We start from the raw sequence: 17,413 nt of genomic DNA, 5'->3' as shown, positions 1-17,413 counted from the left end.
GAGCTAGTTCAGGCCACGTGTCCAGCTTCGACACCCAGTAGTTGTAGGGGGCAGAGGCGTCACCAAGGATGGTCGTGCGATCCGCTACGTACTCCCTCACCATCCTTTTACAGTGCTCCCGCCGACTCAGCCGTGACTGGGGAGCGGTGACACAGTCTTGGTGGGGAGCCATAAAGCTGGCCAGGCCCTTAAAGACTGTTGCACTGCCTGGGATGTACATGCTGCTCGATCTACGCACATCCCCTGCTACCTTGCCCTCGGTACTGCGCCTTCTGCCACTAGCGCTGTCGGCTGGGAATTTTACCATCAGCTTGTCCGCAAGGGTCCTGTGGTATAGCAACACTCTCGAACCCCTTTCCTCTTCGGGAATCAGAGTGGGCAGGTTCTCCTTATACCGTGGATCGAGCAGTGTGTACACCCAGTAATCCGTCGTGGCCAGAATGCGTGCAACGCGAGGGTCACGAGAAAGGCATCCTAACATGAAGTCAGCCATGTGTGCCAGGGTACCTGTACGCAACACATGGCTGTCTTCACTAGGAAGATTACTTTCAGGATCCTCCTCCTCCTCCTCCTCAGGCCATACACGCTGAAAGGATGACAGGCAATCAGCCGGTGTACCGTCAGCAGCGGCCCAAGCTGTCTCTTCCCCCTCCTCCTCATCCTCCTCATGCTCCTCCTCCTCCTCCTGTACGCGCTGAGAAATAGACAGGAGGGTGCCCTGACTATCCAGGGGCATACTGTCTTCCCCCGCCCCCGTTTCCGAGCGCAAAGCAGCTGCCTTTATGGTTTGCAGGGAATTTCTCAAGATGCATAGCAGAGGAATGGTGACGCTAATGATTGTAGCATCGCCGCTCACCACCTGGGTAGACTCCTCAAAATTACCAAGGACATGGCAGATGTCTGCCAACCAGGCCCACTCTTCTGAAAGGAATTGAGGAGGCTGACTCCCACTGCGCCGCCCATGTTGGAGTTGGTATTCGACTATAGCTCTACGTTGTTCATAGAGCCTGGCCAACATGTGGAGCGTAGAGTTCCACCGTGTGGGCACGTCGCACAGCAGTCGGTGCACTGGCAGCTTAAAGTGATGTTGCAGGGTGCACAGGGTGGCAGCGTCCGTGTGGGACTTGCGAAAATGTGCGCAGAGCCGGCGCGCCTTTACGAGCAGGTCTGACAAGCGTGGGTAGTTTTTCAGAAAGCGCTGAACCACCAAATTAAAGACGTGGGCCAGGGATGGCACGTGCGTGAGGCTGCCGAGCTGCAGAGCCGCCACCAGGTTACGGCCGTTGTCACACACGACCATGCCCGGTTGGAGGCTCAGCGGCGCAAGCCAGCGGTCGGTCTGCTGTGTCAGACCCTGCAGCAGTTCGTGGGCCGTGTGCCTCTTATCGCCTAAGCTGAGTAGTTTTAGCACGGCCTGCTGACGCTTGCCCACCGCTGTGCTGCCACACCGCGCGACACTGACTGCTGGCGACATGCTGCTGCTAACACATCTTGATTGCGAGACAGAGGAGGAGGAGGAGGAGGGTGCTTTAGTGGAGGAAGCATACACCTCCGCAGATACCACCACTGAGCTGGGGCCCGCAATTCTGGGGGTGGGTAGGACATGAGCGGTCCCAGGCTCTGACTCTGTCCCAGCCTCCACTAAATTCACCCAATGTGCCGTCAGGGAGATGTAGTGGCCCTGCCCGCCTGTGCTTGTCCACGTGTCCGTAGTTAAGTGGACCGTGGCAGTAACCGCGTTGGTGAGGGCGCCTACAATGTTGCGGGAGACGTGGTCGTGCAGGGCTGGGACGGCACATCGGGAAAAGTAGTGGCGACTGGGAACTGAGTAGCGCGGGGCCGCCGCCTCCATGATACTTTTGAAGGACTCCGTTTCCACAACCCTATACGGCAGCATCTCAAGGCTGATGAATTTTGCTATGCGGACGGTTAACGTTTGAGCGTGCGGGTGCGTGGCGGCGTACTTGCGCTTGCGCTCCAACAGTTGCGCAAGCGACGGCTGGACGGTGCGCTGAACTACACTACTGGATGGGGCCGAGGACAGCGGAGGTGAGGGTGTGGGTGCAGGCCAGGAGACGGTAGTGCCTGTGTCCTGAGAGGGGGGTTGCATCTCAGTGGCAGGTTGGGGCACAGGGGGAGAGGCAGGGGTGCAAACCGGAGGCGCTGAACGGCCTTCGTCCCACCTTGCGGGGTGCTTGGCCATCATATGTCTGCGCATGGTGGTGGTGGTGAGGCTGTTGGTGTTGGCTCCCGGGCTGAGCTTTGCGCGACAAAGGTTGCACACCACTGTTCGTCGGTCGTCAGGCGTCTCTGTGAAAAACTGCCAGACCTTAGAGCACCTCGGCCTCTGCAGGGTGGCATGGCGCGAGGGGGCGCTTTGGGAAACACTTGGTGGATTATTCGGTCTGGCCCTGCCTCTACCCCTGGCCACCGCACTGCCTCTTGCAACCTGCCCTGCTGATGCCCTTGACTCCCCCTCTGAAGACCTGTCCTCCTGAGTAAGCGTTGCACACCAGGTGGGGTCAGTCACCTCATCGTCCTGCTGCTCTTCCTCCGAATCCTCTGTGCGCTGCTCCCTCGGACTTACTGCCCTTACTACTACCTCACTGCAAGACAACTGTGTCTGATCGTCATCGTCCTCCTCACCCACAGAAAGTTGTTGAGACAGTTGGCGGAAGTCCCCAGCCTCTTCCCCCGGACCCCGGGAACTTTCGAATGGTTGGGCATCAGTGACGATAAACTCCTTTGGTGGGAGAGGAACCTCTGCTGCCCAATCTAAGCAGGGGCCCGAGAACAGTTCCTGGGAGTGTTCCCGCTCCTGAGCAGGTGTCATTGTAGTGGAGTGAGGAGGCTGGGAGGAAGGAGGAGCAGCAGACAGAGGATTCGGATTTGCAGCAGTGGACGGCGCAGAACTGCGGGTAGACGATAGGTTGCTCGAAGCACTTTCTGCCATCCAGGACAGGACCTGCTCACACTGCTCATTTTCTAATAACCGTCTCCCGCGTGGACCCATTAATTGGGCGATGAATGTGGGGACACCAGAAACGTGCCTCTCTCCTAATCGCGCAGCAGTCGGCTGCGACACACCTGGATCAGGAGCTCGGCCTGTGCCCACACCCTGACTTGGCCCTCCGCGTCCTCGGCCGCGTCCACGTCCTCTAGGCCTACCCCTACCCCTCAGCATGCTGTATTACCAGTGATTTGATTTCACAGGCAGCTAATAAATTGGCGCAACACTGCAGGCCAAATATAATTTTTTCCCTTTTTTGAAAACGAAAGGCCCCACTGCCTCTAGTGAATGTATAATCTAAGTTTAATAACTGTGCTGTTTTCCTGCTAATGTGTCACAGAACGTGAGGGTAGCAGAGTTATTAACTGTGGCAGAGCAGGTATTTTTTTTTCCCAATTAAGGAAAGCAAATGGCGAAGCCAGGAGTAAAACGTAGCTGGGTGCGTCTGATTTTTACAGGTTGCACACGCAGCCGACACGTGTCCACCGCCCTTAGGACGGACAGAGGCAGGACAAATAGAATTATTTTCCGTTTTTTTGCACCAAAAGGCAGCACTGCGTATATTCTATGAACATGAGAAGTTTAATAACTGTGCTGTTTTCCTGCTAATGTGTCACAGAACGTGAGGGTAGCAGAGTTATTAACTGTGGCAGAGCAGGTATTTTTTTTCCCAATTAAGGAAAGCAAATGGCGAAGCCAGGAGTAAAACGTAGCTGGGTGCGTCTGATTTTTACAGGTTGCACACGCAGCCGACACGTGTCCACCGCCCTTAGGACGAACAGAGGCAGGACAAATAGAATTATTTTCCGTTTTTTTGCACCAAAAGGCAGCACTGCGTATATTCTATGAACATGAGAAGTTTAATAACTGTGCTGTTTTCCTGCTAATGTGTCACAGAACGTAAGGGTAGCAGAGTTATTAACTGTGGCAGAGCAGGTATTTTTTTTCCCAATTAAGGAAAGCAAATGGCGAAGCCAGGAGTAAAACGTAGCTGGGTGCCTCTGATTTTTACAGGTTGCACACGCAGCCGACACGTGTCCACCGCCCTTGGGACGGACAGAGGCAGGACAAATAGAATTATTTTCCGTTTTTTTGCACCAAAAGGCAGCACTGCGTATATTCTATGAACATGAGAAGTTTAATAACTGTGCTGTTTTCCTGCTAATGTGTCACAGAACGTGAGGGTAGCAGAGTTATTAACTGTGGCAGAGCAGGTATTTTTTTTCCTAATTAAGGAAAGCAAATGGCGAAGCCAGGAGTAAAACGTAGCTGGGTGCGTCTGATTTTTAAAGGTTGCACACGCAGCCGACACGTGTCCACTGCCCTTAGGACGGACAGAGGCAGGACAAATAGAATTATTTTCACTTGTTTTACAAGCAAAAGGCAGCACTGCGTATATTCAATGAATAATAACTGTGTTGTGGCCCTGCCTATACAATTCTTTCCCTGCAGTATCAATGGAGGGTGCAATGCTCTGCAGAGGCGATTTTGAGAAGCAAAAAAAAATGCAGCACAGCTAACAGCAGCCTGGACAGTACTGCACACGGTTAAATATGGCCCTAGAAAGGACCGTTGAGGTTCTTGATGGCTACACTCACTCCTAACACTCTCCCTGCCTATGCAGCACTTCTGTCCCTAATGCCGGGTGCAACGCTCTGCAGAGCCGATTTTGAGAAAAAAAAAATTGCCACTGCTAACAGCAGCCAACACACAGCTATCAGTGGCCCTAATAAGGACCTTTGGGGGGTCTTGAAGCCTACACTAACTATCAATTCTTTCCCTACAGCAGCTCCGGTACAAACAGCACTGTCCCTCATCTAACTCACACGGCATCTGAGGCGAACCGCGGGAGGGGCCGACTTTTATGTTCGGGTGACACCTGATCTTCCCAGCCACTCACAGCAGGGGGGTGGTATAGGGCTTGAACGTCACAGGGGGAAGTTGTAATGCCTTCCCTGTCTTTCAATTGGCCAGAAAAGCGCGCTAACGTCTCAGGGAAGGAAGTGAAAGTAACCAGAACACCGCATGGTGTTCGTTACGAATAACGAACATCCCGAACATCCCGAACACCCTAATATTCGCACGAATATCAAGCTCGGAAGAACACGTTCGCTCATCTCTAGATAACACCAATCATGTAAAATAAAAAAAAGTGTAAGAAAAAAGTTTGTTTATGATCTGTGAGGGGAGATGAAATTATGTACCTAAGGTCCCTTGGATTTTTCTGCAGACCTTACCCTGGCTTCTGCGCACAGATCTGATCCATAGGGGGAGGTGAAATTACTTACCTAATGCCTCCGGTGATATCCCCCAATAGGATCCTTATCCGTGGACCTTTCCCCAGCTTTGGCGCTTGCACCCATCGCCAAAATGGCAAACGCAAGTGCCAAAGCTGGGGAGGGCCCAGGAAATTTAAAATCTCCTGGCTACTAAAGGTAGCCAAGAGCCTGGAGCAGTGACCGAGGGCTGTGGTGAGCGGTCCCTGGTCATGTGATAGCCATTATCCAATGGATAATGGCGATCACGTAAAAGTTAAAAGACAGTTAAAGTGTAATGCTCTGCTCGGTTTGGGCTTTGTAATACTAGGGCCACAATGAGTATGCTTATCCATTTTAAAAACAAAACTGTTTTTAAAAATGACACAATTGCCAAAAAAATGAAAATTGTAATTTTTTTCCTTTTGCTTTGCTTAGATTCATTCAAAAACTGTGGGGTCAAAATATGCAGTACACCCCTAGATTAATTTGTTAAGAGGTCTTGTTTTCAAAATATGGCCATTTGTGGGGTTTCTCCATCATTTTGGCCACTCAAGGGCTCTACAAGTGAGGCCGAAAAATGCTTCATGCAAAATGTCTGTTCTGAAAGCTACCAGCTGCTCCTTTCGTTTTGGGCCCTATTGTGCATACAGATATAAGATTAGGGCCACAACAGATATGTTTCTGAACACCGGGCAAACAGAGGTATCGATTTTGAGGTGCAAACCCTCATTTTCATGTGCACTATAGAAAAAAACTGTCTTTAACATGACACATTTGCAATAATATTAAATTTTATTTTTCCTCCTATAAATTGCATTAACTCCTGAAAAGAAATGGTGACGTCAAAATATTCATGACACCCCTCACTGAATATAATAAGATGTGTATTTTTTAAAATGAGATCATTTGTGGGGGTATCTATCATAGTGACACCTATGAGCCTTTTCAATCTTGGCTTGGTGTAGGAAAACAAAGTGTTCCTCAAAATGTTGATATTAATGTTAAATATGTACATCTCCTAAATGGTTAAAAAAACTAAGGTTTTCAGATGTGTATCCAGAATAAAGTAAACAGATGGAAGTATATATCTCATCAAAAATCTGTACAGTATGTTTGCACATATTTGATATATTGAAGTTGAAAATGTGAAAAAATGATTTTTTTTAAAAATGTTACCAATTTTGGCACTTTTAATAAATATACACAAATTCTATCGGTCTACTTGTACCACCTAAATGAAGTATAATATGTGGCGAAAAAACAATGTCAGAATCACTTGGATATGCAAAATCTTTACCGAGTTATTCTATGTTAAAGTGAGAAATGTCAGATTTCCAAAATTTGGCCTGGTCATTAAGGCGCAAACAGGCTTGGTCACTAAGGGGTTAAGGGTGGCTAATCCTCAGGATTGAAGTTTATTTTAGATAATGAATAGAGATGAGCGAGCACCAAAATGCTCGGGTGCTCGTTACTCGGGACGAACTTTTCGCGATGCTCGAGGGTTCGTTTCGAGTAACGAACCCCATTGAAGTCAATGGGCGACCCGAGCATTTTTGTATATCGCCGATGCTCGCTAAAGTTTTCATTTGTGAAAATCTGGGCAATTCAAGAAAGTGATGGGAACGACATAGAAACGGATAGGGCAGGCGAGGGGCTACATGTTGGGCTGCATTTCAAGTTCCCAGGTCCCACTATTAAGCCACAATAGCGGCAAGAGTGCCCCCCCCCCTCCCAACAACTTTTACTTCTGAAAAACCCTCATTAGCAATGCATACCTTAGCTGAGCACTACTCTACCTCCAACAAAGCACAATCACTGCCTGCATGACACTCCGCTGCCACACCTTCTCCTGGGTTACATGCTGCACAAACCCCCCCCCCCCAACGACCCAGTGTCCACAGCGCACACCAAACTGTCCCTGCCCAGCCTTCAGCTGCCCTCATGCCACGCCACCCTCATGTCTATTTATAAGTGCGTCTGCCATGAGGAGGAACCGCAGGCACACACTGCAGAGGGTTGGCACGGCTAGGCAGCGACCCTCTTTAAAAGGGGCAGGGCAATAGCCCACAATGCTGTACAGAAGCAATGAGAAATCCAATCCTGTGCCACCTCCATCAGGAGCTGCACACGTGGGCATGGCAATGGGGAACCTATGTGCCACACACTATTCATTCTGTCAAGGTGTCTGCATGCCCCAGTCAGACCGCGGTTTTTTATAAATAGTCACAGGCAGGTACAACTCCGCAATGGTAATTCCGTGTGCACCCACAGCATGGGTGGCTCCTTGGAACCCACCAGCTGTACAATAATGTATCCCATTGCAGTGCCCATCACAGCTGAGCTAATGTCCGATTAAATGCAGGTGGGTTTCGGCCCACACTGCATGCCCCAGTCAGACTGGGGTTCTTTAGAAGTGGACACATGCAGTTACAACTCCCTGTGGACCCACGGCATGGGTGGCTCCCTGGAACCCACCGGCGGTACATAAATATATCCCATTGCATTGCCCATCACAGCTGAGGTAATGTCGTGCTTAATGCAGGTGGGCTTCGGCCCACACTGCATGCCCCAGTCAGACTGGGGTTCTTTAGAAGTGGACACATGCAGTTACAACTCCCTGTGGACCGACAGCATGGGTGGGCGCCCGGAAGCCACCGGCGGTACATAAATATATCCCATTGCATTGCCCATCACAGCTGAGGTAATGTCGTGCTTAATGCAGGTGGGCTTCGGCCCACACTGCATGCCCCAGTCAGACTGGGGTTCTTTAGAAGTGGACACATGCAGTTACAACTCCCTGTGGACCGACAGCATGGGTGGGTGCCAGGAAGCCACCGGCGGTACATAAATATATCCCATTGCATTGCCCATCACAGCTGAGGTAATGTCGTGCTTAATGCAGGTGGGCTTCGGCCCACACTGCATGCCCCAGTCAGACTGGGGTTCTTTAGAAGTGGACACATGCAGTTACAACTCCCTGTGGACCGACAGCATGGGTGGGTGCCAGGAAGCCACCGGCGGTACATAAATATATCCCATTGCATTGCCCATCACAGCTGAGGTAATGTCGTGCTTAATGCAGGTGGGCTTCGGCCCACACTGCATGCCACAGTCAGACTGGGGTTCTTTAGAAGTGGACACATGCAGTTACAACTCCCTGTGGACCCACAGCATGGGTGGGTGCCAGGAAGCCACCGGCGGTACATAAATATATCCCATTGCAGTGCCCAACACAGCTGATGTTACGTCAGCTGTAATGCAGGTGGGCTAAAAATTCATTTGATTACACTGTAGGCGAGGGCCCCCAAAAATTGGTGTACCAACAGTACTAATGTACCTGAGAAAAATTGCCCATGCCCAACCAAGAGGGCAGGTGAAATCCCTTAATCGCTTTGGTTAATGTGGCTTAATTGGTAACTAGGCCTGGAGGCAGCCCAGTTAAAATAAAAATTGGTTCAAGTGAAAGTTTCAACGCTTTAATGAGCATTGAAACGTATAAAAATTGTTTAGAAAAATTATATGACTGAGCCTTGTGGGCCTAAGAAAAATTGCCCGTTCGGCGTGATTATGTGAGGTTTCAGGAGGAGGAGCAGGAGGAGGAGGAGGAATATTATACACAGATTGATGAAGCAAAAAGGTCCCCGATTTTGATGGTGATAGAGAACGATGCTTCCATCCGCGGGTGCAGCCTACGTATTGCTTACGTATCGCTGCTGTCCGCTGGTGCAGAAGAGAAGTCTGGGGAAATCCAGGCTTTGTTCATCTTGATGAGTGTAAGCCTGTCGGCACTGTCGGTTGACAGGTGGGTACGCTTATCCGTGATGATTCCCCCAGCCACACTAAACACACTCTCTGACAAAACGCTAGCCGCAGGACAAGCAGGCACCTCCAGGGCATACAGCTCGAGTTCAGGCCACGTGTCCAGCTTCGACACCCAGTAGTTGTAGGGGGCAGAGGCGTCACCGAGGATGGTCGTGCGATCGGCTACGTACTCCCTCACCATCCTTTTACAGTGCTCTTGCCAACTCAGCCTTGACTGGGGACCGGTGACACAGTCTTGCTGGGGAGCCAGAAAGCTGGCAAAGGCCTTGGAGAATGGTCCCCTGCCTGCGCTGTACATGCTGCCTGATCTCTACGCCTCCCCTGCTACCTGGCCCGCGGAAATGCGCCTTCGGCCACTAGCGCTGTCGGATGGGAAGTTTACCATCAGTTTGTCCACCAGCGCCCTGTGGTATAGCATCATTCTCGAACCCCTTTCCTCTTTGGGAATGAGAGTGGAAAGGTTCTCCTTATACCGTGGGTCGAGCAGTGTGTACACCCAGTAATCCGTAGTGGCCAGAATGCGTGTAACGCGAGGGTCACGAGAAAGGCATCCTAACATGAAGTCAGCCATGTGTGCCAGGGTACCTGTACGCAACACATGGCTGTCCTCACTCGGAAGATCACTTTCAGGATCCTCCTCCTCCTCCTCTGGCCATACACGCTGAAAGGATGACAGGCAAGCAGCATGTGTACCCTCAGCAGTGGGCCAAGCTTTCTCTTCCCCCTCCTCCTCATGCTCCTCCCCCATCTCCTCCTCCTCCTCTGGCCACACACGCTGAAAGGATGACAGGCAAGCAGCATGGGTACCCTCAGCAGTGGGCCAAGCTGTCTCTTCCCCCTCCTCCTCAACGCGCTGAGATATAGACATGAGGGTGCTCTGACTATCCAGTGACATACTGTCTTCCCCCGCCTCCGTTTCCGAGCGCAAAGCGTCTGCCTTTATGCTTTGCAGGGAACTTCTCAAGAGGCATAGCAGAGGAATGGTGACGCTAATGATTGCAGCATCCCCGCTCAGCATCTGGGTAGACTCCTCAAAGTTTCCAAGGACTTGGCAGATGTCTGCCAACCAGGCCCACTCTTCTGTAAATAATTGAGGAGGTTGACTCCCACTGCGCCGCCCATGTTGGAGTTGGTATTCCGCAATAGCTCTACGCTGCTCATAGAGCCTGGCCAACATGTGGAGCGTAGAGTTCCACCGTGTGGGCATGTCGCACAGCAATCGGTGCACTGGCAGATTAAACCGATGTTGCAGGGTCCGCAGGGTGGCAGCGTCCGTCTTGGAGTTGCGGAAATGTGCGCTGACCCGGCGCACCTTTCCGAGCAGGTATGACAAGTGTGGGTAGCTTTTCAGAAAGCGCTGAACCACCAAATTAAAGACATGGGCCAGGCATGGCACGTGCGTGAGGCTGCCGAGCTGCAGAGCAGCCACCAGGTTACGGCCGTTGTCACACACGACCATGCCCGGTTGGAGGCTCAGCGGCGCAAGCCAGCAGTCGGTCTGCTCTGTCAAACCCTGCAGCAGTTCGTGGGCCGTGTGCCTCTTCTCTCCTAAGCTGAGTAGTTTCAGCACGGCCTGTTGACGCTTGCCCACCGCTGTGCTGCCACGCCGCGTGACACCGACTGCTGGCGACGTGCTGCTGACACATCTTGATTGCGAGACAGAGGTTGCGTAGGAGGAGGGTGGTTTAGTGGAGGAAGCATACACCGCCGTAGATACCACCACCGAGCTGGAGCACGCAATTCTGGGGGTGGGTAGGACGTGAGCGGTCCCAGGCTCTGACTCTGTCCCAGCCTGCACTAAATTCACCCAATGTGCCGTCAGGGAGATATAGTGGCCCTGCCCGCCTGTGCTTGTCCACGTGTCTGTTGTTAAGTGGAACTTGGCAGTAACCGCGTTGGTGAGGGCACGTACAATGTTGCGGGAAACGTGGTCGTGCAGGCCTGGGACGGCACATCGGGAAAAGTAGTGGCAACTGGGAACCGAGTAGCGCGGGGCCGCCGCCGCCATCATGCTTTTGAAAGCCTCCGTTTCCACAAGCCTATACGGCAGCATCTCCAGGCTGATCAATTTGGCTATGTGCACGTTTAACGCTTGAGCGTGCGGGTGCATGGCGTTGTACTTGCGCTTGCGCTCAAACAGTGGCGCTAGCGATGTGTGGACGCTGCGCTGAGAGACATTGCTGGATGGGGCTGAGGACAGCGGAGGTGAGGGTGTGGGTGCAGGCCAGGAGACGGTAGTGCCTGTGTCCTCAGAGGGGGGTTGGATCTCAGTGGCAGGTTGGGGCACAGGGGGAGAGGCAGTGGTGCAAACCGGAGGCGGTGAAGGGCCTTCGTCACACCTTGTGGGGTGCTTGGCCATCATATGCCTGCGCATGCTGGTGGTGGTGCCTCCCCAGCTGATCTTGGCGCGACAAAGGTTGCACACCACTGTTCGTTGGTCGTCAGGCGTCTCTGTGAAAAACTGCCACACCGTAGAGCACCTTGACCTCTGCAGGGTGGTATGGTGCGAGGGGGCGCTTTGGGAAACAGTTGGTGGATTATTCGGTCTGGCCCTGCCTCTACCCCGGGCCACCGCACTGGCTCGGCCTGTGCCCACACCCTGACTTGGGCCTCCGCGTCCTCGCCCGCGTCCACGTCCTCTAGGCCTACCCCTACCCCTCAGCATGGTGTATTACCAGTAGTGCAGAAACAGAACGCTGTAATTAAATGTGCCGCTTATTGGCCTGTGGTTGAAGGCTGACTTCGCTTACGGAACGCCAGGAAATAATTTTGCGCAAGCCTGCTGTAACACTTAGCTGGCTGCGTATGAATTTGGAGAACTACTACACCCAGCAGAGACCCAGAACACTGAGGACAGTCACAGGCAGCCCAAATAGATTTTTTTCCCCAAATGTTTTTGCAAAGGCCCACTGCCTATATTCAATCAATATGTCTTCTGTCACTGCCTAAGCGCTTCTGGCCCTGGAGTATTACTGCAGGGCGCAATGCTCTGCACGGCCGATATACCAAAAAAAAAAAAAGTGCAACACTGCAAAAAGCAGCCTCCACAGTACTGCACACGGTTAGATGTGGCCCTAAGAAGGACCGTTGGGGTTCTTGAAGCCTAAAATACTCCAAACACTCTCCCTATAGCAGCTCCACCAAGATAGCACTTTCCCTAAAGTATGTCAGAACGCATCTGTGGCGAGCAGCGGGAGGGGCCGATTTTTATACTCGGGTGACACCTGATCTCGCCAGCCACTCACTGCAGGGGGGTAGTATAGGGCTTGAACGTCGCAGGGGGAAGTTGTAATGCCTTCCCTGTCTTTCTATTGGCCAGAAAAGCGCGCTAACGTCTCAGAGATGAAAGTGAAAGTAACCCGAACATCGCGTGGTACTCGTCACGAGTAACGAGCATCTCGAACACGCTAATACTCGAACGAGTATCAAGCTCGGACGAGTACGTTCGCTCATCTCTAATAATGAAGTAAAAGTTAAAGCAATCATATCCATTTAACACTTATCAGCATATAATTAAATCTGATGGTTCCTGTATGTTTTTTTGTCAATAATATTAATGTATGATTTTTTAGTTGTGACCTTATTAATAAAAAGTATAGTACTAGGCATTTGTTATCTACATTTTTTATTTAATTGGAGAACTAGCAATTTAGCTGTGGTTGCATTGCTCCTAGCAATGGCAGTAACATTTCATTTCATTAAACCCTTGAGGATGAGTTACTTTGAGCCTTCATAAAGCAATTTTCTTTTTTAATTTTTTACATTTCAGGAGGCATAACTTTAAATTTAAAAAAAAAATTATTTAAAAAGTAATTAATTATTTATATCTATTATATAATCATATACATCAAACCTAATATAGAATCATGTACATAAACCTTTTTATCCATTTTTATATACTTATATGTACATTGATGGTTGTAATATGTATATAAGGGACATCCGTATAGATATTCATAGATTGTGTATTTAAATAGATTAGTTTGTCTTCCTTGACATTATATATGGTGGTGTACCCACAGCATTTCATGTTTATAACTAGAGATGAGCGAGCATGCTCGTCCGAGCTTGATGCTCGTTCGAATATTAGGGTGCTCGAGATGCTCGTTACTCGAGACGAGCACCATGCGGTACTCGTCTCGATTAAACGAGCACTGACCATTGAATTCAATGGAGCCGGCAATACAGCTGGCTCCATTGAAAGCAATGGCCTGCCGGCGATCGCGGGATGAATTGTCGGGAAGGGGTTAAATATATAAGCCCTTCCCTGCAATTCATCCAGAAATGTGTAAAAATATATATATATATACTCACCTTGTCCCGGCAGAACGATGTTAGCCCATTGAATTCAATGGAGCCGGCAATACAGCCGGCTCCATTAAAAGCAATGGGCTGCCGGCGATCGCGGGATGAATTGTCGGGAAGGGGTTAAATATATAAGCCCTTCCCTGCAATTCATCCAGAAATGTGTAAAAATATATATATATATATACTCACCTGGTCCCGGCAGACGGAGTTCAGCGCGGCCAGCGGCAGTCCTGCTGAACTGCTCTGAACAGCTGTGAGTAGTATTCAGCAGTCGGGGATTTAAAATCCCTGCCTGCTGAATGAGCTGCCTCTAATTGGTCACAGCCTGACCAATCAGAGGCAGATTCCACTCACACACCCATTCATGAATTTATGAATGGGTGTGTGACTGCTGCCTCTGATTGGCTCAGCGGGACCAATCAGATGAGAGGCAGCAGTCACTCACCCATTCATAAATTCATGAATGGGTGTGTGAGTGGAATCTGCCTCTGATTGGTCAGGCTGTGACCAATTAGAGGCAGCTCATTCAGCAGGCGGGGATTTTAAATCCCCGGCTGCTGAATACTACTCACAGCTGTTCAGAGCAGTTCAGGAGGACTGCCGCTGGCCGCGCTGAACTCCGTCTGCCGGAACCAGGTGAGTATATATATATTTTTTATTTTTACACATTTCTGGATGAATTGCAGGGAAGGGCTTATATATTTAACCCCTTCCCAACAATTCATCCCGCGGTCGCCGGCATCCCATTGCTTTCAATGGAGCCAGCTGTATTGCCGGCTCCATTGAATTCAATGGGCTAACATCGTTCTGGGAGACTAATGCTATCCAGGAAATCATTGATGCTATCTTCATTAGGTTGGGTTACCGTGGGGTCATTTGCTAGGTTATAGAGATTAGCATAAAATTTGTTAAATGCTTCTGCTATGTCTTTAAGTTTATATAATCTATGCTCGGATTCCACTTCTTTTATATACGGGATTTTGGATTTGATTCTTGCTTGTTTAACCCTACGGGCCATATAGCTGCAGAATTTGTTGTTATCTGTGTAGTAGGTAGTTTTATAGGTTCTAATTTTTTTCGTGTTCCATTATAAGGAGGTCTCTTAGTTGTTGTCTAACATTAAGAAGTTTTTTATGTAAAACGTCCGTCGGGGTTGTTTGAACCTTCAGTTCTAGGATTTTTAATTGGAGGAGTAAGTCATTTAACTTTTTTAATCTTTCTTTCTTATAACGGGACCCTTGTTGAATCATTAGGCCTCTAATGACAGATTGCGCATTCCACACAATGTTCTGATTGAGCTAGTTTTATGGTGAGGAAGACTGGTGCATGGTCTGACCATGAGGTGATTCCAATAGAGGCATCTTTCACTCTTGGCAACAGGAAGAAATCCAACAGGATCATATTGATCCTGGAGAAGGTTCTATGTCTTGTGAAGTAAAATGAAAACTCCTTTGCACTTGCATTGATGCATCTAAATGAATTGTGTAATTCTTCCTTTAGGAGCCATGGTGCCAACGTAGGTGATGCTAGTCTGCTTCTATTATTGGTGCCAATGGTATTATCATGGATTAGATTGAAGTCACCACATAACAAAAGCTGACCTTTTTGAGATTTCCTAATCCTCCTCATTAGTTTGTTAAGGAAACATATCTGAGCCTTGTTCGGTACATATACATTAACTAATGTAACCAATAAACTGTTCATCTCTCCAATCAAAATTATGTATCTTCCATTTGCGTCTATTTCAGACTCAATTAACTTAAAATCTTTGGTGTCCTTAAATGCTATCAGCACACCTGCTTTTTTCTTTTCTGCACAGGATGTGTGTATCTTCGGGAATTTGGGGTGGGTGAACTTTGTGAAGTGAGTCTCTTGCAAACAAATGATGTCCACTTTTGATGCTAATGCGTCTTTCCAAAGAGAGGATCTCTGGTGTGGAGAATTAAGTCCTTTCACGTTGAAAGACATTATTTTCGTATCCATGGTGTTAAGTTTTTTTGCTGCTTTGTGTTTGGATTTTTGTTTAGAGTGTTCGGATGGTTCCTGTTCTTGTCTTCGGGAAAGAAGCTTTCCAGTTGTTTTTCTTTCTCGTATTCCAGTTGTGCTGAGTACGCTGTTTTACGTTTGGTGTACCTCTGGGGTGGATGAAAATTAGGGGGTGAAAACAGATCCCCTAACCAGGCGGGGATTGTGAGGAAAAGAAAGGTCCAAGTAGGGATGTCTCTCTCTCTACACGAAGGTGTCATCAGAGAGGGCATCACCTATTATTTGGGTGGGGGTAATGTCCAGCCGTTGTGGGAATCCGGGCCCTTCTTAAACGTAACTAGAACATAGAAGGGGAACACGTTATTTGCTCATACTCAGCTTCTTGTGGGTAAAGAGCATAATTGGAGAGTGTATCCGAATTTTATTCTTAAGCTAGGTTCAGCAGTTAGAAGTTTCAATCCATTCTGGGTCCACGTGACTCGGAGCATTAGCTTCTTCTGCTTCTATATATACAATTTTTTCAGGAGTTGTTGTCCCTCCTCAGGATTTTGTATCAGATAGGTTCTATCGTTTTTGTTTATAATGAGTTTAGGCGGAAAACCCCATTTGTAGAGGATCTTGTTGTCTCGGAGGGTTGAGGTAATGTTGCAGAATTTCTTCCTTGTTTGGATCGTCATCTGGGAGAGGTCTGTAAATAGTTTTATCTGATTGTATGGTGATGGGAGAGGCGTATTCTTTCTGGTTTCATACAGTAGGTTTTCTTTAATGTGAAAGAAATGTATTCTCACAATGACATCTCTAGGGAGGTGATTTGGCACTGATTTAGGGCGAGGCAGTCTATCAATGGTTCTTTCTTCTGCAGAGGAGTCTGGTAATAAGCATTTTATGAATTTTTGGATGTATTCCTTTAGTTTGGAATTAGGAATTGACTCCTCAATCCCTCTTATTTTCAGGTTGCTATGCCTGCCTCTGTCCTCCATATCCGCCATCTTACGTTTTAGTGCCTCTAGCTCATCCACCACACTATAGTGTGCGTCTATGAGATCATAGTGTGAAGTTGAGATTTCCGCCATTTTACCCTCCAAATGATCTACCCTGTTCCCTAGTTCTGTCACTGAGGAGTTGAGAAGGGTAGACATGGAGAGAAGGTCTCCTTGCAGGGACTCTCTGAGGGCTAATATCATGTCTTTTATTAAACATTTCAGATGCTGGTTGCTCCGAGCATTTCATGGTCAATATGGGGTCAGCAGGGTTGTTTTCTGCCGGGTCTAAGTCGTTCTGTCTTATTTGTCTTTGTAGGTTTGGGGTATTTTGTAGGGTATTTTGGTGTGAATTTTCTACTCCCTCTGAGCTGAGCTGCTGTGGAGGGCTGGCGGGAGATCTGCTCATCGGGGTTGCAGCGGGCGCCATCTTAGAGGACTCTGTGTGTGTCTCTCCTTCCTCGTTGAAGCAGGGCTTCTCCCCCCTGCTATGGCTCGGGATTTTGGTAGCGGGGGCACGGGGGGAAGGTCCCCTACCTTTCCTCGGGGGTCCCCTCGGCTTCTCCGTTCCGTCTGATCTCCCTATTTCTGGCGCGCCGGCCGCTCGCTCCGCTCCTGCTCTTTCTGCACCTTCACCTCCGCTCAGGCGAGCGGAAAAGAAACTGGTGAGTCGCTGCAATCCTGTTTTCTCTCTCCGCCTTGTAGCCATCCTCAGTCAGTATAATCAGCTGAGTTTTTCTTTCTGGTGACCTCTTCAAGTTGCTTATTGTAGCTTAAAGGGCTTGCTTCTCACGGAGCTCAGAGATCTGCGACTTCTCCGGTCTCCATCCAGGCCACGCCCCATTATTTTGCATTTTTCAAATGTTTAGCAAGATATACAGCATAAAGGAACACTGTGACTAGCCACATAGCACATCTACATGGTCCATACAGAACCTGACCTATTCAAAGATGTTGATTTGGTTGACTAATTATTGTCAATTATTTGGAATAGTTTTGATTAATTAAAAATCCTTCCAATATGCAAATCAGCCTCATACATTTGTTTA

This window comes from Eleutherodactylus coqui, chromosome 7 (genome assembly GCF_035609145.1).
Source record: "Eleutherodactylus coqui strain aEleCoq1 chromosome 7, aEleCoq1.hap1, whole genome shotgun sequence".
In the NCBI taxonomy this organism is placed as follows: domain Eukaryota; kingdom Metazoa; phylum Chordata; class Amphibia; order Anura; family Eleutherodactylidae; genus Eleutherodactylus; species Eleutherodactylus coqui.
Note: the sequence above shows the minus strand (reverse complement) of the source record.